Genomic DNA, 22,674 nt, shown 5'->3' on the forward strand with positions numbered 1-22,674 from the left:
AAAATTTAATTTGGGGTTCTGATTTGGCATACAAACAATAGTAATAATAGCATTTAGGGGGTGTGAAATGCAGCTTTAAATGGGGCGTTTGAAGAGTTTAATTAATTGTGAATTATACTGTCATGACTTTATATAGATAAACCCAAGCATTTTCACAATATTTACCATAGAAATTACATAATTTTGCGACAAAAAAGACAAGAATTTGACGAAAGACCAGTTCTCACAAGTTTTGAAAATTCGATAATTTTCTGCTTATTGTGCTGCTGTCGTTTCTGGTCAATCAACCCTCTGAATGTTCATTCTCCCATCTGCGGCACCAGTCATGCAAACCCCCCTTACATAAAAGAGCATTCGTCTGGACCGTGATTTTCTGAGAGTAAACTTTACCTGATTCCATCGTTCCACACACATTTTGAACAATTTTCATCTCCTTAAAGAGGTGTCCAAGAACATAGGTCAATGAACTAACTAGCAGAAAGCACAATGTAGTAGAATAAGTTTACAATGGTTTGAATTTCTGTCGTAAGGAAGATAATACTTATACGTTCTAAACAATAGAAACTTTTTTTATTGAGCAAATTGAAAATAGGTTCTTTTAACTAGCACCTTGCGCCTGTCAAATGTAATTGGATTTAAGGAGTACAGTACTCCCTTCAAAAATTTAAGGGGTACAATGTACCCTTTACCCCCCTCCCCACTCCTGCAGCACTGTTAATAAGCACATATACGTTTTATTACATAATCAAATGTTACTGGGAGGCTTGTTCAGTATAAGGAAACTCGTTAGACACTGGAAAAATTTTAGATTTTCCTAGCTGTGAGCTGCATATTCAGCTGTAGACAATATAAATTTGGCAGAGACAGAAGTGTGAGTGCGACTTGCATAGTTGCCAGGTACAGATTGAAGTTATAGATGGTGCAGAAGAAACATGGTTCTCTCACCAGGCTTGTCTAAAACTGTGAGTACTATGTTATGATGTGGGAGGGAGTAGAATGTGTTGGATGAGAGTGGTGGGAATTGGGAAGGTTACTGTGTGGCCTTGATCAGGTCAAGGGGTGTGGTGGCACTCGTGGCTTATATGCAGGCCCTCTCCCCATCTTTTTCATACTGGGGTGTTGATGGATTGGGGTAAGGGGTGGATGATTGCTGTCATTGAAGGGAATATTTTGGTACACTGCTTGCATTTTCAGCTTACGGCTGGAAAACAATGAATCAGCGATCAGTTGAATTCTCTTAAACTGACATTGGGCATTTTCAAGTCAAAAGGCACTGAAAGTTGCTGGCAGAACAAAACAAATGAATGTTATATACACAGCATGTTGCCAAATGTACTGTAAAACTGAGGGGGGGGGAGTTATTTGATCAGCACTGTTAGTGAATGAAAATTCTAGAATAGTACACAAAGAACAGAGAATTAGTACACAAAACACCCAAACACTGTAAAAACAACTGAAAAAAGATGTATGCTTGGCAACATTGTAATGGGAGAGTGATGTTACAGGTTGTTGACACTCATCGAGGCACACACTGCGGTGGATGGATAGTTAGTATGCCAGCCACCAGTTGGGCCTGCGATCAGTTTAGTTGTTTTAAATTGTGAGCATGTGTGTGTGTGAATTGATGTTATGTGAAGCACTAAAATTCCTTTTAACACACTGTACATGCGAATTTGAAAAGAAATGAAATCTGAAAGTGAATTATAATCTATTGAACTAATAACCCTGAAATGTCTGAACTGACAATTTTGTGCTCACGTCCCCTCTTGTCTACATTTTAAGTTCCAGTTCATTTGTTTTACATCAGCTTGTAATTTTCTGTTTTGTATGCATTTATACTTCTGCAGAAGATGTTTCAAACAGATGTTCTTTGAACCAAACTAAGCCTTTCTTCTAGGTGAGTGTATCAACTTTTCTTACTTTCATGAAGTATATGAATGTTTATATCGTAAACAGTCTTCTGACATTACTTAAAAATTTGTATATACATTAACAGACTGGGTTTCCATTCTCCACTGACTGGTGGGAATTTTCATTATCTGTGAGATGTGTCATATTCCAAGATCTGTGTTTGGTGCTTCTCTTAAGAATTAAGTGGTGTGCCTTTCTGAACATAGAGGTAATTTGTTGGATCAAATTACAAATGCATCTAGATTCTTCATCAACTTTCCTTCAATGCTTTTCCATCAGAATGTAATAATTCTATTCACATAATGGAATTGTCAATGCTAAGTTTCTTTTCTTGAGCACAATGTGGCTTCTGTATGTCATAGTGAGAGGTAAAGTGCATGGTGCCATAAAGCACACTGGAATGTGAAGGTTGGGCCCCACACATTCACGAATTTGGCTATTTTTTGGAGGTGTTGTGATCATCGCTATGGTCCAGCTGCATTTATCACCCATACATATTCATTGTGGAGGCTAGGTGAACCCTGGAGCCTATCGACACAGGGAAAATACTAGAAAGCTTTCTACCTGAGATCACAAGCCCTGGAAATTGAACCTGGATTATCCACATGCCAGTCAGACACCTTACTACCTTGTCCATCAAGTCTTCCGTGGAATATTTTTATATTATGCATAACATAACCCATGGTGCAACAGCACAATGAGGACCTGGGACTATCTATCTGCTGACTGCCGACCTCACTCATACCTGATCCTACTTTGAGGTGGGAGATCACCCAACCAGTTACAGGGTGAGGTGTGGTCAACATCACGAACCCCAAATCATTGTTGTAGGTTTCCATAACCAAATTACGCTACTCATCCGTAGCTCCACAATTTCCTCACGATGGTGAATGGTCACTGGTCCCACACACAGGGCGAGATCTCAGAAGAAAAATTGTTATGCTTCCCCCCAGGAGACTCAAACCTGCATGTGTCCTGTAGCCGGAGTCCAAAGCATGACACCTTAGACTGCATGGCCACTGTGCGGGACTATTCTGCATAACTGCAGTGAAATAATATAGACATAGATTTATTTTCCATTTAGTATTTGATAGATGAGGGTTTCTTCAGTAGTCAAATGACTGTGCATTGATAAGGCATGGATATTTTGAGAAAATAGGAACTAATTTGAAATGTGAATTATTGCATAATTCTTAACTTTTATAAATGACAAATACGTATGTAAATGAATAGGCTGTATTTCAAACAAACGAGATCCATGGAGTTCAAATGAACAGAAGCATTTGAGAAACTTTTCATATTGCTTATTGCCTGCACATAAATATTTTTTTAGGTCATTGACAGGTAAGGAGATATTTTGCACACTTTTTAGGAATGCATAGGTTTACTGTTTTCTTTTCTCTTTAAGATTAATTTAAACTAATAAATCAGTGCTCGAAAAATTGTCTTCAAAGCTGGACACCAGGAAACCACCTACTAGCAATTGTGCATACTACAGTATATTTCAAAAGTCGCGCAATCCAAACTTTGAAAATGTATATATTGAAAATCATAAGAGATATTTTCACCAGGTTTTTTGCACTAAACTAATCCTTTAGGCTATCATTGGGTTCATAAATTTATGTTAGTATTTATCTAAATAAAAGCAATTACATTATTTAAAAAAAAAACATTGTTAATTTGCTGAAAACATCTGAAAACTGATTTTCAACAATAAATACTAACTCTTAAAACAATTTGTGGGATCATTTGTTGGTGTTTTGACTGGTTGTAAAACAGTTGCTTTGTGAGGTACAGCAGAAGCAGGGAATTTTTATTGGAAAACCTCTTCCACATGAGTGTAAGAATGAGTAGTAAAATACTCTTCAGCAATGCACACACATTGCTCCAATGAATACGCCATGCTGAATCAATTAAAAAACAGGCACAGTAACGGCAAAAGTGAGCGGAGAGAATTTAATGTAACCAGGGGCAGCCTAGGATTCTCTCAAGAGTCCAATTTCAGCACAAAATCTTGATTTACGATTTTTCACGTAAATGTACAGCCAATACTTAGACACATCTTGCATGCGACTGTTGGCAATATTTCGACCTGCTAGTGTTGCCATATACAAAGATATGTCCCAAAAATGGCACTTTTCACTTAACCCATAAAATCGCCAGTCAAAAATTCATCAAATGTTGCACATGACCAATATTTATTTATTTACTCAGAGTTTCAGATAGTCTTATTTGGCCATTTTACACTAAAACAACAAAGTAGAAACAAAGATAACAAAAGATAAAAACAATAACAAGATTGGATAGATTGTCGCAAATGACAGACTGACATGGCATCAGTCATCAAATGTCTAATTATGACCCTTCGTTAATTTCTTACATACTTTTCTTACTCGGAAGTTCATTTCTGGAAAAATTTGAATGCTGCTTTCCGTCAGTTATTAATTTATATAATTTTCTGTACGGAGTGAACTGACAATTTTAAACATTGAAAAATATCTCAATGTATGAGGTTTTATAATGCAGAAAACACGGTGTAAATATCTCTTACGGTTTTTATGATATACATTTCCAAAGTTTGGGTTGTGCAACTTTGAAACACTCTGTATAAGATGCTGAGCATCACGGTATTTGAAACATCGCTAAATTATTTGAGAAAGCAGGAAATGGTGTGTTGGGGGACAAAGTGTAAGAAATTGTTACGGACTCTCTGGAATGTTCACAACGTTGATAAAATAAATCATTTACTTACTTACGCTGTACTGCAATTTGAACTTAGAATCATCAAAATTTCGTGCATATTACAGCAAAAGATCACAGTCGCCAGGCTGAAATTTTTAGTCGTCATGGCGACTTGGCGACCGGGATTTTTCGAACCCTGCTAATAATCAGGTCTTTCGTCCTCCTCCGTCACCGTGCAGTCTAAGGTGCTGTGCTTTTGGCTCCGACTGCAAGACGGCAGGGTTCGAGTCTGCCTGGGTTCTCGGCCTGTGTATAGTACTGGTGGCAACCCACCATCCTGAGGAAATTGGGGAGCTATGAGTGAGTAGCGTAACCCAGTATCGGAAATTTCTTATAATGACTGGAGGTTCAACGTGTTGACCCCATGTCATTCCATTACTGGTTGAAGAACTCCACGCCTCTAGGTAGGATTGTGGGAGGGAGACTGGCAGTCGGGAGATAGGCCAAGGCCCTTCGAGGATTGTCGAGCCATGGGTATTATTATTATTATAATCAAGTCTTTTGAAGGAAGTTTATGATTGACTGGATGAGTTTGACTTTTGGTAATCAGTGGCTTACTGGTAACATTAGTTCTCATGCAGCAGCATGCCCAGGGGAGAGGAGATAATTGAGATCATAATCCCCCTTCTTTGGCCCTGCATCCGCCCCTCAAAAAGAACATCAAATTCAGGGAAAGATGGCAAAATATAAGCCTGACAACTAGAATTAGTTTGTATTTGAATATTAGTGTAATAGTTTAAAACACAGTAGCAATTAATTAAAAATAGCAGTGACTCTTTACATTGCAATATTGAAATAATTAACTGTTTGTAGGCGTAAGAGCAGATTATATAATTGTAGTAGTGTTTAAATTGCGTGTTTCATTAGTAGTGGTTACATATTTCTTTTATTCCTTTCAGATCATCATTGAAAAAATCTCAAGAACGGACATGTGTGGATGAATTTCAACATGATTTACAGGAATCGCACTCTAATGAATTACCATTGTCAGCCTTACACAGCAGTGGACAAGTTAAAACATACAAACATAAACACAGTGGAACAGCAAGGCAAGTTAATGGCACGAATCCTGGGATCAAAAAGGTTTGCGATGGTAATGATTTTGAGGATGCCACTTCATTTCTCTGTAGTCAGACAGATGTTAAGACACGTGCACAAGTTAGAAAAAACAATGCACCACAGGGTATAAATCTGAACAGGAGTATTGATATCAGGGAAATACAGTATGACGACCCTGTTGATCTTCCAGTGGATGTAGAAGGGAAAGACGTTGATTCAAAGACGAGTGTTTGTCAAAATGCACGCGGAACGCAAGAGGATTGTAATAATGGAGGTGATTTAGAGATGTCAAGTTCAATTTGTAATTGGCAGAAAAAGATAAAAGATAAATTCCAGTCTGTTTGTAATCTTAGAGAAAGAAACCACACTGAAGGAGACGAAATTCCAGAAATAGAATGCACTGTTGTGCAGAATGGTTGTGCTGAGCACTTTGCAAGTGCTTCAAGTGATGTAACTGACATCGAAAGAGTTGTTCCAAACCCAAACACGAAAGACATCATACCTGATATGACTCAGTGTTCCCAGACTGATCGTTTAAAGATGGCTGGTTTTTCTACTCGATGTCGGAAGAAACGGAGGAGGAAATGCCAATTTACTTCTGGAAAGCAACGTAAAAGTAACAAGCAGATAAAAATGGCATTAAATCCTGGACAACAGGATATCAGTACAAGGGTGAGCATTGTCTGGACAATTCAGTATGATAGCTCCATGAGCCTTCCAATTGAGATAAGCGATGGGGGAAAAGTTAGTCACATGCAAACTGTGAGTCAGTTCATCAATGAGAAATTAAGAGCCAAACTGGGAAAAGGAAAGATATTATATAAATGTAAAGATTGCGATTTGAATTGGCAGTTATATGTCAGTTTTAAACGACATTTACGGTCCCATGTGGAAGATAGGAAAATGCCAGACGAAAGCAAGGAAAAAAAAACAGTCAAGAAGAAACATTTTAAGTGTAGAGAATGCGGAGGTCATCTTTATTCAAGGTTACAGTACAGAAACCATATGAGATTGCAACACAATATATCTTTCTTGTGGTATTGTTGTGAAATGTGTGGCAACATGAGTGGTTCAAGAGATGAATTCTTCTCCCACTTGTCAGTCGCACATCAGAAACAACCCTGGGTATGCGACTGTGGCAAAGCATTTTCCTCAAAGAATATATATTTTAATCATAGGCAAACGCACACCGGCGCAGCCAAATTATATAACTGTGAAACATGTGGCAAAAACTTTCATGGTAGAAACCAGTTAACCCGTCACATGCAAATGCACTTGGATGATAAACAACTTCTTTGCCACATATGTGGACAACTTTTTCTTGTTATGGAGCGTTTAAAAAACCACATCAGAGTTCACACGAATGAGAAACCCCTGCCTTGTGACTTCTGTGGCATGCTGTTTAGGCAGGCTAGTGCACGTTCTCTGCACAGAAAGGTTCACCATTTAAGTAAACAACAATCATCACGAGGATGAAATTACTTAACGCTTAATCAGCTTTAGCCTCTACTTCATAGTGTGCTCAATGTGTTTCTGTTCTGAATTTTTTAGGTAGCCTTGAATCAAATTTGACATTTAGTATTGACTGAAAAAATACTTGTCATCAAGACTGTTTCTAGAGTGCACGAAATATGTTACAAATATTGTCAGTGGTCCAAGTATAAATTCGATGTGGAACATTTTGTGGGTCCTTATCCCAGTAAGGACTGTGCCTACGGTTGCCAGATTTCTAAAATAAAAAAATGGGACACACAGATTACCGGTATATAAGCATGGATATAACTACCTAACTCTCTAGCCTTCTTAAACCCGAAGGTTCATGGCTGCAGTAACACAGGCCTTCCATCTGTCCCTATCCTGAGCAAGATCTATATACTCTTTTCCATCTCTACCGATTTCCTTTAGGTCCATCTCAACGTTGTCCCTCCATCTTCGTCTTGGCCTTCCTACAGGTCTCTTACCATCAGGTTTCCCAACAAGAATCCTGTGAACTCCTCTTTCCTCTCCCATTCGTGCCACATGGCCTGCCTACCTAAGTCTTCTTGATTTAATCATTCTAATAATATCTGGACATGAATACAAATTATGTAACCTTCTCCACTCACCTGTCTCCTCATCCCTTTTAGGTCCAAAGATTTTCCTAAGGATCTTATTTTCAAATACTCTCAATTTATGTTCCTCTTTCAATGTAAGGGACCAAGTTTCACACCCATATAATACTACAGACAAAATTACTGTTTTGTATATTTTAACTTTTAGTTTCTTAGATATTAAACGAGAAGACAAAAGTTTTTGAAGAGAGAAGTAACATGCATTTCCTGAATTAAGCCTACTTTTTATTTCCTCTTTAATATCATTTTCGTTTGTTAATATTACTCCTAAGTATTTGAATTTGGAAACTGGTTCAAACGAGTTGTTATCAATAATTATATTTTGATTATTACCTAACACTTGGTTTCGGCCTGTAAGCATATATTTAGTTTTCTCTTTGTTAACTTCCAAACCTATCTCTTTAGCAGTTTTGAAAAATATTTTAGCATTATTCTTAATTGCATTTATATCATCCCCTAATAAGTCTACATCATCTGCATATGCTAACAACTGAGTCACACCATTTAATTTTAGTCCTTCGTTAGTTTCTTTTACCTTCCTAACAGCATATTCTAAGGCAAAATTAAAGAGCAATGGAGATAATGCATCTCCTTGTTTTAACCCATCATGAATTGTAAATTTGTCAGACACATTAATACCCACACGACTTTTAATTTCTGTTTCACTGGTGCATACTTTTATCATACTAACAAGCTTCTTAGGTATTCCAAACTCTACTAATATATTATATAATTTATCTCTTTTGACCGAATCATATGCTTTTTTGAAATCAATGAATAGCTGATGGACATTTTGATTATATTCCCACTTTTTTTCAAGTGTCTGTCTGATGTGAAAAATTTGATCTGTAATTGATCTGTTACGTTTAAATCCACATTGATAATCACCTATAATTTCATTAGCATATGGGGTTAGTCTTGTTAAAAGAATGTTAGATAATATTTTATATGTTGTTGAGAGTAGAGAAATTCCACGGTAATTATTGCAGTTCATTTTATCACCTTTTTTAAACACAGGAACAATTATGGATTCTTTCCACTGTTGAGGGATTTCTTCTTTATTCCATATTAAACAAATTAATTTATGAATTTGACATATTAACGAATTTCCACCATATTTAATTAACTCAGCTGGTATTAAATCAATGCCAGGTGCTTTGTTATTCTTTAGCCTTTTAATAGCATCTTTAACTTCAGTCAAGTTAGGTTCTGGAACTAAAGGTTCTGCTGTGTGTACTTCATTTACTTCTGATTTATCTCATACATGAACATTTAAAAGGTCATTAAAGTAGTTCTTCCATCTATTTAGAATATCGCTTGGGTCAGCTAGAAAATCACCATCTTTATCTTTTATCAAGTTTACTTTAGATTGCCACCCCTTTCTAAATTCATTTACACCTTTATATAAATCTCTGATATTTTTGTTTTTGCTGTTTGTTTCAATTTCGTTAATTTTGCTTTTCAAGTAATCTCTTTTTTTACTTCTAAACGTGCGGTTAACTTCTCGCTTTATTCTATTATAATTGCTTAGATTTGTATCATCAGAGTTATTTAACCACCTAAGTCTGGCCTGATTTCTTATTTCTATTAGAATATGACATTCATTATCAAACCATGGCTTACTTTTTCTCGGTTTATGGTATCCTATACTTTCTTTAGCTGCTGATTCTATTGCATTACGTATGTGCTCCCAATTCTTATTTACGTCTGTTTCATTTCTATTTTCATCATCATTTAAATCCTGCAAAACATCAAATCTATTTGACAGTTTAATTTGGTAATCTTTCTTAATTCTTTCATCAGTAAACTTTCCTGTATCAAATTTTATAACTTTTAGATTTTGTTGCTTATGATTTATCACTGAGAGTCTTTCTCTTAATTTAGCAATTACTAAATAATGGTCACTGGCACAGTCAGCACCTCTATGTGTACGAACGTCAATTATACTAGTATGCCTTCTCTTATCAATGAGAATATGATCTATCTGATTATGAGTTTTACCATCTAGAGAAGACCAGGTATATTTATGGATATCTTTATGTTTAAAAGTGGTACTTTTCACAATTAAATTCTTTGAGGTTGCAAAAGTAATCAATCTTATACCATTATCATTACTTAATTCATGAAGACTTTCTTTACCAATCGTGGGTTTAAATGCCTCTTCTTTGCCAATCTGTGCATTACAGTCACCTAACAGAATTTTCATATCATACTGAGAAAATTTATCAAAGACTTGTTCTAACTCTGCATAAAAATCATCTTTAGTATTATCATCTTTATCTTCCGTTGGTGCATGTATGTTTATGAAAATAATTTTACACCACCTACCCTGTAAAACTGCATATCAAATCATATCATTAATAAATTCTACTGTTTTAAGAGCCGAGATAATTCTATTATTTATAAAAAGCCTGTTCCAAAATTATGATTTTCAGTATCCCCATAGAAAAAAGTATAATTTTTAGTTTTACAATTCCCTTCTCCTGGTCACCTAACTTCCTGGACAGCTACTACATCTAATTTATACTTAACTATCTCATTAACTGTACAATGAAATGCCCCAGGCCTAATTTAATAGGAACACAACTGTTTTTCATGATGTAGAGGAACACAACCTCTACATCATGAAAACAAAATGATGATTCTTGAACATTATTTTGTTTATTTTCCTTATATTGGAGTTTTATTCTTCATTTTAAAATGTATAAACATGGTTTTATTTAACATAGAATATAATTTGAATTCGTTATTTCTTTAGCTAAATACGGGACAAATGGGCATCCCGAGAACATTTTCCGGGATACCTGGACATTTCTTTAAAAAAGGGACAATCCCGTATATACGGGATGCCTGACAACCCTAACTGTCCCTCTAATCTAGTGCAATTGATTTGCTTTACTTATGGTTTGGGTGGACATTTGGCCAATGGCAGCAAATCAATTTTTATAATTTTCTCTTCTTTTGAATAACTACCATGACATTTCAGAACTTGAAAAATTATATCTGCTTGGAATTCCTTCTAGAGGATTCACGTGAATCTTCATGGGTTTGCTTTTGTTATTTTTAGATATTTTCAAAAGAACCACAGTGGATCTAGTTGGTAGGATGTATGACTGCCACCTGGGAGACCCAGGTTGGGATTTTTATACCCCTGTCCCATCATAAAGTGGCTCCCTGGCCTACCCGACCTCAAATCAATGTGTATCTTGGGGGCAACCCTGGGAGGGTAAAGGTGACGTGCCAGAGTGTGGTGCTGATCACATCACTTCCAAAATGGCAGAAATCGAGAATATGTGGGATCCTACCCCCACATTCCCTAAATGTGGCTTCATGGTACAGTGCTCTATGCACGGGGAACTTTACTTACTAGATATTCACAATAGTTATATAGGCTTATGTAGCCACAAAACTATTGCAAATATCTAGGCAACAGTGAAAACAAACCACACGAAGATTCATGTGAATACTCTGGAAGGAATTCCAAGCAGATGTAATTTTCAAGTTTTGGAATATCATAGCGGTTTTTCAAAAGGAGAGGAAATTTCAAGAAGCGGCCTCACTGGCGTCTGCCAAGGATCTAGCCTACCCTTAAGTGTATACATGTTCCTATTACCCACATAAATATACAAACAAACCTGCTTAGCTTTGCACCTCATCCATAATAATTATTTTTTTTATTATATATGTTTCGCTTTTTATTTTGATAATATTTTTGTAGGGCATTCTGATTCTCTTGAGTCCTAAAGGTGATGTTCTGGATTTTTTTTTTTGGGGGGGGGTGCAAAAGTTTATACGAATTCCATATTTCTTGACACAAAAATGGGGGGATCGTTGATTTGTTATTAATATTTTTAGTTATGGTTATTATGTACAGTTTCTCTACCTACCTGTGGGTGATCGCAGCGATGGGTTTGAAATGAAACACCACCTCTTAAGCCTTTAGAATCGGTTTGGAAAGGGGGGGGGGATGTGCTGTTCGCATTAATACAAGGTTAGTCAAGCAGACAAACTGTTAAGAATAAGGTTCAGTACACTAACAATGGCAGTGAGCCTGAACAGTTTTGTATGTTTTATATTGTTTAAATATGTTTGCATTATATTGTTCCACAAATTTTGTCTGATGAGAATAATTTGAGTCAATAATTTGGCATAAAGGGGGCTAGGAAATAATATACCTTTTGAGGGAGTGCATCATAGGTCTTTTGGGGGGTGGGTGGGATAATAATAATAATAATTTTTCTTTATTCAGCGGGCGAGGTTCAGCCAAGGGCTGCTCTGCCGTTCCTGGTACTGTTCAGCTAAAAGGTGTGTGTTACAATGTAACAATATTTCTGTACAGTACATGTTATCTTCAAGGATTTTTACATGAAATATAGATTTTGTACTAAACTGTTCCTAGGCATACTAGTATAAATTATATGTGTATTATCTTTCCTCCAAATGGTCAAAAGTTAGAGATTGGAGAATGTGTCCCCTCCACTGATTCCTTACTTCATTGTAATTTGTAAAATTTATATTGTTTGCATTCATGTATTTTTAGTTTGTATTATGTGATGTAATACATGTGTTTTGTCAAGTCTTGTTTGTGTTAATAACTCTGTTAACTTTATCATGTACTATTTTCATTCTTCATACAATTTTTACTAATATTATCAAATACTCTGGATTATTTTCATATTTTATTGCTTTAAATATAGTCACATTCTTAGAAAAATACATGAATAAGCTGGAAATTGTATTTTTTTCCTCTTTTGATTCCTTTAAACATACAAAGAACGGTCACTGCATTAGGAACACCTACCTAATAACATGTTGGTCCATCATTTGGGATAATAACGGCTTGCAGATGTTGGGAAATAGATTTCACAAGGTGGCAACCATCCTCCGTATTCAACTCGAAACATGCCCAATGCAGCTGCTCCGTTAGTTGGCACTTATTTTGCAGGGGAGTGGGAGCAGTCCTTCCCAGCCATTTCCAGTGGGGTTACAGTCAGGTGAGTTTGGAGGCCAAGGCAATATGGAGAAATCATTGTCGTATTCCTCCAATCCCTCTGTAAAGATCTTAGCCTGATGACACTGTTATGTGACTGTGCAAATTTATTTTTGCCGGTGGTGAGGATTGAACCTGCTACATACCTGTGATTTAACTGTCCTGTGTGTGCTGTCTAAGTACTCCACAGGTTGGTCTGCCGTAGGTTCAGTCCCCACCCTCGTTGTCACTAACATTCAGACATTTTTTCGATTACTGAAAATAATTGATGACTAATAAGAAAATACCTATGATAGTCTGCATGAAGTGGAAAATGTTGTCTTGAAGATGCTTCTATGCGCTAACACGGTGACAATGAATTAACTGAAGGGTGCTTTGAAAAATTTTAGTAACTGGGATGGGATAGAATCCCCCCAACACTTTGGGCACTGGTGATGATAGGGGGACAGGAATTTTCAGCTTGCCCCTGCCCTTCAAACTGCTTTGACTACCTCTATTGTGCTTCTTCTTGTTGCTGTTGTGCCCATTTTCTGAGAATTGTCTATGGATTCCCCATTTACTGAGAAACCAAGCACCTTGAGGCCAATGATCCAACACTCTCCTTAAAATTTTCTATAAAGGCCTTGTTCATGCTAATTTTGGTTTGAGTTGGAGTTTTAAGCATAGGTGTAGCTACGGGGTGTGCTGGGTGTGCCTAGGCACACCCTAATGGGCTGCTTTATCAAAGAGAATTAAAGACAGATATTTCAATAAGAGAGAAAATAAGCGACAGTTTGTAAGAAGTTGAAAATGTCATTACTTGGCACAAACGTGTGCATTATCGCTGATGAAACTAGTGTCTATAGATTTTCGATGTCATTGGAGAAAGAAGATACGAGTCCTCGTATTTACTGCATTCTACTCTATACTGCAGCGCTTTTCTTCTATACCTGTCACAAGCTGCACGTGTGAGAGAGCGCCAAGCTTACCCAAGTTAAAATTAAATTAAGAGCAACTCAGAAACAGGATAGATTGGAAGTCCTGCTCTTGCTATTTGTGGAACAGGAAAAAGCTTAGTCTATTGATGTAAATGAAGTTATTGATGAGTTTAAGAACATTGTACCTTTTGACAGACGTCTCTTGCTATAGATGACGTGTATTTTGATGTATTTGTTTGTAACATTTATGAACATTTTGTGTGTGTGTAATTTCTATGCAATTTGATTTTTTTTCTACTACATATATTCAGAAATTTTCAACGCTGTCATTTTGTGAATTTATATTCCTTTACAAACATCAGTGCAGTTAAAGAGCCAAGTGATTGTGTTGCAAAATATGCTATTAGAAAGATACAAGACCTCATTTTTTCCTTTGTGTACACCCAAATATAAAGTTCTAGCTATGCCTATGGTTTTAAGTCCACTTTATGCACAGTTAGGCTGATCAGGACTGAACCTACAGTTTAAAGTGGGATCCTAACTACTGTGTGCCTCCACCGGGTATTGAGGTTAGGATTACCAGATCACTATAAGTAGGCTTACCATACGTCCGGGATTAGCCCGGACAGTCCTGGTTTTTTAGTGATGTCCGGGGTTTTAAGAATCTGAACATGACGTATACCGGTATTGAATATTCACGACCAATATTTAAGGTGTTTCAAAAGACTGATATTTCATGTACCAACATTTCTAAAATGGTTGAGTTTGCTATGTCTTTGCCTGGAATATCTGCTCCAGTTGAGAGAGTTTTTTCAATTATGGGGAATATTTGGTCTGCAGAAAGAGGTAGACTTCTAGTATCCACTGTTAAACATCTGCTGAATGTTAAAATTAATTCAGAAGTTTCATGTTGTGAATTTTATGATGTTATTAAAACATACAAACCATTTCTGAAAAAAAGTCATGTCTAGTGAAAAGTGCAACTCAGTCAACTAACAGATAATGCTACCTAGAACAGAGAGGTTTCCTAAACATCAGAAAATATATTATTGAATTAAACATTTGAAAACTAATTGATTGATTTTAGAAAATAATGTTAATATTTTTTCTTGTACAATTTATAGTTTAATGTTCCAATAAAATCTGAACATGACGTATACCTATAATTATATAATTGTGTATGTCATAATTAAGTATAAATTAGATGTAGTAGCTGTCCAGGAAGTTAGGTGGCCAGGAGAAGGGAATTGTAAAACTAAAAATTATACTTTTTTCTATGGGGGTACTGAAAATCATAATTTTGGAACAGGCTTTTTCATAAATAATAGAATTATCTCTGCTCTTAAAACAGTAGAATTTATTAATGATAGGATATCATATGCAATTTTACAGGGTAGGTGGTGTAAAATTATTTTCATAAACATACATGCACCAACGGAAGATAAAGATGATAATACTAAAGATGATTTTTATGCAGAGTTAGAACAGGTCTTTGATAAATTTTCTCAGTATGATATGAAAATTCTGTTAGGTGACTAATGCACATTTTGGCAAAGAAGAGACATTTAAACCCACGATTGGTAAAGAAAGTCTTCATGAATTAAGTAATGATAATGGTATAAGATTGATTACTTTTGCAACCGCAAAGAATTTAATTGTGAAAAGTACCACTTTTAAACATAAAGATATCCATAAATATACCTGGTCTTCTCCAGATGGTAAAACTCATAATCAGATAGATCATATTCTCATTGATAAGAGAAGGCATACTAGTATAATTGACGATCGTACACATAGAGGTGCTGACTGTGCCAGTGACCATTATTTAGTAATTGCTAAATTAAGAGAAAGACTCGCAGTGATAAATCATAAGCAACAAAATCTAAAAGTTCTAAAATTTAATACAGGAAAATTTGCTGATGAAAGAATTAAGAAAGATTACCAAATTAAACTGTCAAATAGATTTGATGTTTTGCAGGATTTAAATGATGATGAAAATATAAATGAAACAGACGTAAATAAGAATTGGGAGCACATACGTAATGCAATAGAATCAGCAGCTAAAGAAAGTATAGGGTACCATAAACCGAGAAAAAGTAAGCCGTGGTTTGATAGTAAATGTCATAAACTAATTTAAATAAGAAATCAGGCTAGACTTAGGTGGTTAAATAACTCTGATGATACAAATCTAAGCAATTATAATAGAATACAGCGATAAGTTAACCGCACGTTTAGAAGTAAAAAAAGAGATTACTTGAAAAGCAAAATTAAAGAAATTGAAACAAACAGCAAAAACAAAAATATCAGAGATTTAATTAAAGGTGTAAATGAGTTTAGAAAGGGGTAGCAACCTAAAGTAAACTTGATAAAAGATAAAGACGGTGATTTTCTAGCTGACCCAAGCGACATTCTAAATAGATGGAAGAACTACTTTAATGACCTTTTAAATGTTCATGTAGGAGATAAATCAGAAGTAAATGAAGTCCACACAGCAGAACCTTTAGTTCCAGAACCTAACTTGACCCAAGTTAAAGATGCTATTAAAAAGCTAAAGAATAACAAAGCACCTGGCATTGATTTAATACCAGCTGAGTTAAATAAATATGGTGGAAATTCATTAATATGTCAAATTGCTACGTCCCACGTAGCGGTGCACTTCACCAGTACACTTACCTTATAAGCTCAGCAGAGCATGCTGGATAATCCCAGGGATCGGGCTGAATTACTGCGTTCCTTCCCCTTGGATCCACAGGTGAAGTCCAATGACAACCCACGAGGTTGTCCTCCTGATGCAGGTATCCACAAGTACGAAATACACTTTCGAAATAAAGAAAAACCGCAATATGTTCAACTTTACGTTTATTTTAGACACGCACGTATATTATCATGTCAGACTAAAAATTACAATTCAAATACTTTTGAACGGTACAGCACGAGATGCGTAAGCCTATCTTTTCCGTAACGCGAAGCACCTCTGGCTACTTCAAATCTCTCCGCGCGACTACTAACCGTTTTCCTGGAAGGCGAAAACACCTCCTCAGTTACACAGTGTTACCAGACACAATAACCTTTTAATACTAGGAAGTTCTATAAAAGCCAACAGTAATATATTAGAAAAGTACAGTAATCTGGCACAGTGAATTTAGGTATGTGGTGGCAACAATGCAATGAAAAGCACGTGATCTTCTCACCCCACAAGAGTTTAAATACATCAACAATGGCTTTCAAAATATAAGAGAAACGAACGGCGTTTGCCAGAAACATGAAACAACAAATAGATATAAGAAATTTAACTCAGAAATTATTAACTTCGGCTTCAATTCACTGATCAAAATGAAACTTACAACAATCTTTAGAATATTTATAAGCAAATGAAACGATTAATGTTGAAACTATGTAAATTGCTTAAATTTGCCGCTATTCATACTTGTAGAGATGTGAATTGATTATAAAGGTGGCCATATTTATGAATATATATATGAATTATTAACTGTATAATACTAATAATAATAATATAAAATATAATAATAATAATATAAAACCACGAAGTAAGGGCAAACTCGGGGTCATTACAATATCCCCCTCTTCCAAATAAAAAAAATCTTTAATGAGAAAATCGAAGCAAAGTATTTTTTTATATATATATATATATATATATATATATATATATATATATCAAACAAATATAAAACTTGTCTGTGCCAGAAAACGTACTAACAACGAAGTATCTTAGCATTTACTACACAAATGTTTTGTAACGCATTTACAATAAACATATTATGGAGATAAGAAACCAAAGTTAGTGTACTATTCCATTCTTGTACACACAAAAAAAAATGATTCAAAGCATTGTTACAAAATAAGCTTCCAAAAGCACTTGAATGTGTGCACAGAGCTTAATCTTTAGCTTGCAATACGTAATTCGTGTTTTTCTTTTGACAATCAAAATATTCTACCGTTTTAACTTACATTAGAAACATATACGATTCGTAAATACAAACTTTTCAACAATCACAGGAAACAATTACAAAAGGAAAAGTTGTCGGCACTTTGACAACCATCGCCGAACATGAGAAAAAGTTACCAATCTATATGCATTGTTACAGTCATGCTTCTCCACAAAAGAAAACATACAAATATTTACAGGAAATTACAGTCGCAAGTTTCATTCATTGTTGCAGGCTTTTACAGAAAAAGCGCGTTCTTGCTTTCAAGAGAAATAAACAGATATCTTTCTTATACTCTCAGTCCTTTTTTTTTCTTGCATTTCAACCTAACAATGGATTCTTTTGTTCGACAGTATTGAGTAATATAAAGAACAAAACAACAATTGAAAAAAATAGGTTTACTCGCACTCGCAGGGTTCTTGCGGGACGATAAGTTTTCTCCGTTCCGATGAACAATTAAAAACTTTTAAATTATCCAAATTTACCTTCTCAAATTCTGTCAGGTTGTCTGGGTGTAGAACAGCTGTGTTGTGTTTAAGTTCGGTGGCAATGTATGGACCAATATAGGTTTCAAATAGCTTATGGATTTGTTTCCGAAATGCAGAGCTGTGCTTGTGAGTTTTCATAAAGACCAGATCTCCGGACTTCAACGGTCTTGCATTCTTGGAGTTTAACTTCAGATTTTTCCGGGAAGTTTGCCGCTGTGAGACTATGATTAATTTGGATTTCCATATGTTCTGGTCTGCCTGTTTCTCTTCTGGCCAAAATGCAGCAATGCGCGAGTCGTTGGGTAACGGCCGGTTGAAGAATAGTTCGGACGGTGCATAGCCGGTTACTTCTGAGATCGCATTGTTTAGGAGCCAAACAATATCAGTAATGAATTTCGCCCACAATTGATGATCTCTATGACAATAAAGGCGCAATAATCGCACTATCTCCTGATTAGTACGTTCAACAAGATTGCTGCTCGGATGATAAGGTGTAGTAAAGACAGAGGAAATTCCCTTGGATTTTAAAAAATCCTTCCACATAGATGATGTAATTGAGTTCCCCTATCGGATATTATTGCCTTCACCACAGGATAGTGTGCTAAATATTGCTTAGTCAAGATTCCTGTAATTTCTTGCATGATGGCTCTTTTCATAGGGTACGCACTTACAAATTTTGTGCCTACATCAATCATGGTTAACAAGTAATTGTAACTTTGCGAAACTGGTAATTTTCCAATTATGTCTATGGACAATAGCTCATGAGGGGCCTTCGGTGCGATATGTAATTCTTCCTTGAGTAACTTCAATTTATCTACTTTAGTACGCGCACACGTGACACAATCTCTGACATATTTTACAGTGTCGGATTTCAACTTAGGCCAGTAATATCTGTATTTAATCTGTCTATACGTTTTACTGATCCCAAAATGTCCTTTGTGGTCATGGTTTTGTTCCAGGATTTTAGTTTTCAAACTAGCTGGTACACAAAGTTTCCATTGTACTTCTTCCCCTGAAATATTTCTAAATAATAAGCCACCATGCATTTTATATAACTGTTGCACTTTCGTTTCTCCTGGACTTAGATTCTCAGAGGTTTTCTGCAAAACTGTCATGATTTGGGAGCAGAACGTATCCAGATTTTGAGCGTTAGCCCAAGTTTCCATTTCTTCTTCTTCTTCTCGAACATGCCAGATATAATTAATGTGAAAAGTAGTGGATTCGGGTGATGTGACGGTATTTTCTTCATCGATAGCATAACGACTCAGGGTGTCTGCAATGTGATTAGACTTGCCCGTGACGTACACGATCTGGAACTGGTACGCTTGTAACTTCAATGACCATCTGGTCAGACGGCTGTTCAAGTCCTGTGAATTTCTTAACCAGACAAGCCCGCGGTGGTCAGTGTAGATGGTAAAAGGTCGTCCCTTGAGATAAATAGAGAATTTATCGACACCGTACACAATCGCAAGACACTCCAGTTCATGAATTGAATAGTGGCGTTCACTGTTTCTTAGTTTCCTGCTAGCGTAATGAATCACACGAGTGTCATCGCCACATTTTTGAAATAGCATACATCCCAGACCTTTCGTGCAGGCGTCGCACTGAAGACAAAAGTCAACGTTAAAGTCGGGTTGCGCTAAAGCAGCCGGATTCACTAAGTCATATTTTAGCTGTTCGAAGCTCAGCTGATGTTCCTCTAACCACTTCCACTTCACGGTTTTCGAGAGCAGAGAATATAAGGGTTCCGCTTTAATAGCAAATCCTGAAATAAACTTACTACGCCAGTTGGCAAGTCCTAGAAACTTTCGCAAGTCCTTCCGACACTTAGGCACAGGAAACTTTATAATTGCATCATTCTTTTTCGGATCGGGCCTTACTCCGTCACCAGATACTATATGTCCGAGGTAACACACCTCACTCTTTGCAAATTCGCACTTCTTCAATTTAATTGTCATCCCAACTTCTGTTAAACGATTTAACACAAACTCCAATTGAGATAGATGTGTTTTGAAATCAGGGATATGGATCAGAATATCGTCGAGGTACACTGTTAGAAAGTCAGAAGTTTCTGGTCCAAAGATTTGATGCATAATATACACAAAGACACTTGGGGCGTTTGCAAGTCCATAGGGCATCTTCAGAAATTCGAATAAGCGTCCACGATCAGAAAAAGCTGTATATTTTCGACACTCTGGATTAATGTTTACCTGTAGATATCCACAGGCAAGATCTGCATTAGTGAAATATTTAGAACCATTAAATTGACGGATTGCTTCATCAATCGGAGGTACGTGATTTCGAGGCACAATGATCTTAGAGTTCAAAAACCTTAAATCTAATACTGGTCTAACTGATCCGTCAGGCTTGTCTACTACATGTACAGGATTTAAATATGGTGAGATAGTTTCTTGAATAACTCCCCACTGCTTCCATTGTTCTAATTCTTTGTTGAGGGCAGCACGTTTAGAAATGGGAGTCGGATAAGGCTTCCGAAATACAGGAATTTGATCTATTAAATTTATTTCACATTCCAGTCCTTTGACCGTTCCTGGTCTGTCAGAAAACGTCGGTTGATATTTTAAAATTAAATCTAACAGTTCCTTTCGTTCTGAAAAACTCAAAGTAATACTTTCATCGACCTTGCACTTCAAATCTTTCTCACTAGCCATCCACTTGTCATACTGAACGTGGTGCACAGCCTTCCTTTGCTCATTTGCACCCACGTTAAAAACTATATTCTCAGACAAGGATGATTCATCATCGAGGCGAAGTATCAGCTGATTGGTTTGAAAGTCCACATTAGCCGTGTAGTCACGCAGAAACGGAACTCCTAAAAACATATCTGCCGGAATGTTTTTGATCACAAAAATGTCCACTTGAACTTCCTGTCCATCAAATGATATTGTAAGTTTTCGTTTTCCACACACACGTACGTGCTGTTTTCCTGTAAAGTCTGTCAGCCTAACTTGTGGTTCTTTTGTAAGTGTCATACCACTGAATTTCTGCACTAAACGTTCCCAAATTTCATAATTCAACAATGATACCTCGCTTCCGGTGTCGATGACACAAGATACCGGAAGTCCAGCGATGTTACTATGCACGATCGGAGTGGTGCTATTTGAAGATAAATTTTGAATTTTAAATACGGCACCTCGCATCACAGCCTTTTCAGTTTCAGTTAAATCAATCGTCGTGGTCACTCCAAAAGATCTCGAATCACTAACGTGGGATAGCTCCTCAAGATGCCCTTGCCCAACACGGAGCTGATCAATTAAGCAAGGTGAGAGTTTTCCGGAGAATTCCCACCTGCCTGATTCATGTTCCAGTAGTAGTTTCGAGTGTCATTTATAGCCTGTTGCTGTTCGTGACTTAACGGCGGCTCATCAGTGTTTGTTTCAGCGTTCACCATCGGGTCATGACGGGGAGAGTCCGATCTTGACCGTTGGTAGCTCGGCCTGTATCGCTGTCGTCGACGAGCAGGTGGTGTCCATTGCCTCCTTCTTTCTGACCGCTCATCTGTTTGAGACGTCCGGTTCTGTTGATTCTGCCGTCGAGAAGTATTGTACGGATGAAATGAATTTTGGTTTTGATTGTTAGGACGGTTATTTTGTCTTACCATCCTTACTTGTGGAGCTCGGTTATTTTGTGTACGACGAAAGTTAGAGTCTTCCTGTCGTCGTACGCCAGCCGTGTTGTCATACGTTTGCCAACCCATCGGTTCTTCGCACACTTCGTAACTTTTAAGAAATGTTGTCAGGTCACGAATGTTCCTAGGAGCGTTGGCAAGGCACAGATGTCGCACTCGAAAAGGGAGCTGTTCGATTATCAAAGTCACCACTTCATTTTCTCGTAAACTGTCAGACAAGTTCTTGAAAGCAGCGTAGGTACTCCAGGCGTAACTTTCCATGGACGAATTAGTTTGCCTAGAATAACGACGCCGTCGCAAAGCAGCAAGTTGTCGTTGTTTAGCTTCCGGGGAAGCAAACTGTGCCCGGAACTGTTCACAAAAGTCCTCATAGTTTTGGAACTGGTCACGGTTCGCGGAAAGCCAATGTTCAGCCGTTCCCACAAAGATTCGAGACAGCAAACCTACTCGACACTCATACGGTACATGCATTAGGCGAAAGCTAAGGTTTAGGTCTGTCAGATATTTTTCCGCTGAGTACGCTTCAATGTTTCCGTCAAATTTTGGTAACTGATTTATGTCTGTCATGCGTGGCAAACGAAGATTCCACTCTCTTAAAGGGGCACTATCCGAATCGGACACTTCATATCTTACTCGTCGTTCGTCAACGTCGTACTGTCCAACCCGAGCTGCCTCTCGAGCAGGTACGGACTCGCGCACAGAAGGTCGATGATCTCTCTCAATCTGCAAGGACTGCTGGTGTACAGTGGTGGAAAAAAGTTCTTCCCCATAAGACTTTAATGGCAGTAAATAATGCCGGAAGGGTAGGCAACACACATTGCACCATTAGGTGATCGGGTGATTCTGTCTGTCTCAAGAGC

Source organism: Lepisma saccharinum, chromosome 24 (assembly GCF_977018435.1).
Source record: "Lepisma saccharinum chromosome 24, izLepSacc3.1, whole genome shotgun sequence".
Lineage (NCBI taxonomy): Eukaryota > Metazoa > Arthropoda > Insecta > Zygentoma > Lepismatidae > Lepisma > Lepisma saccharinum.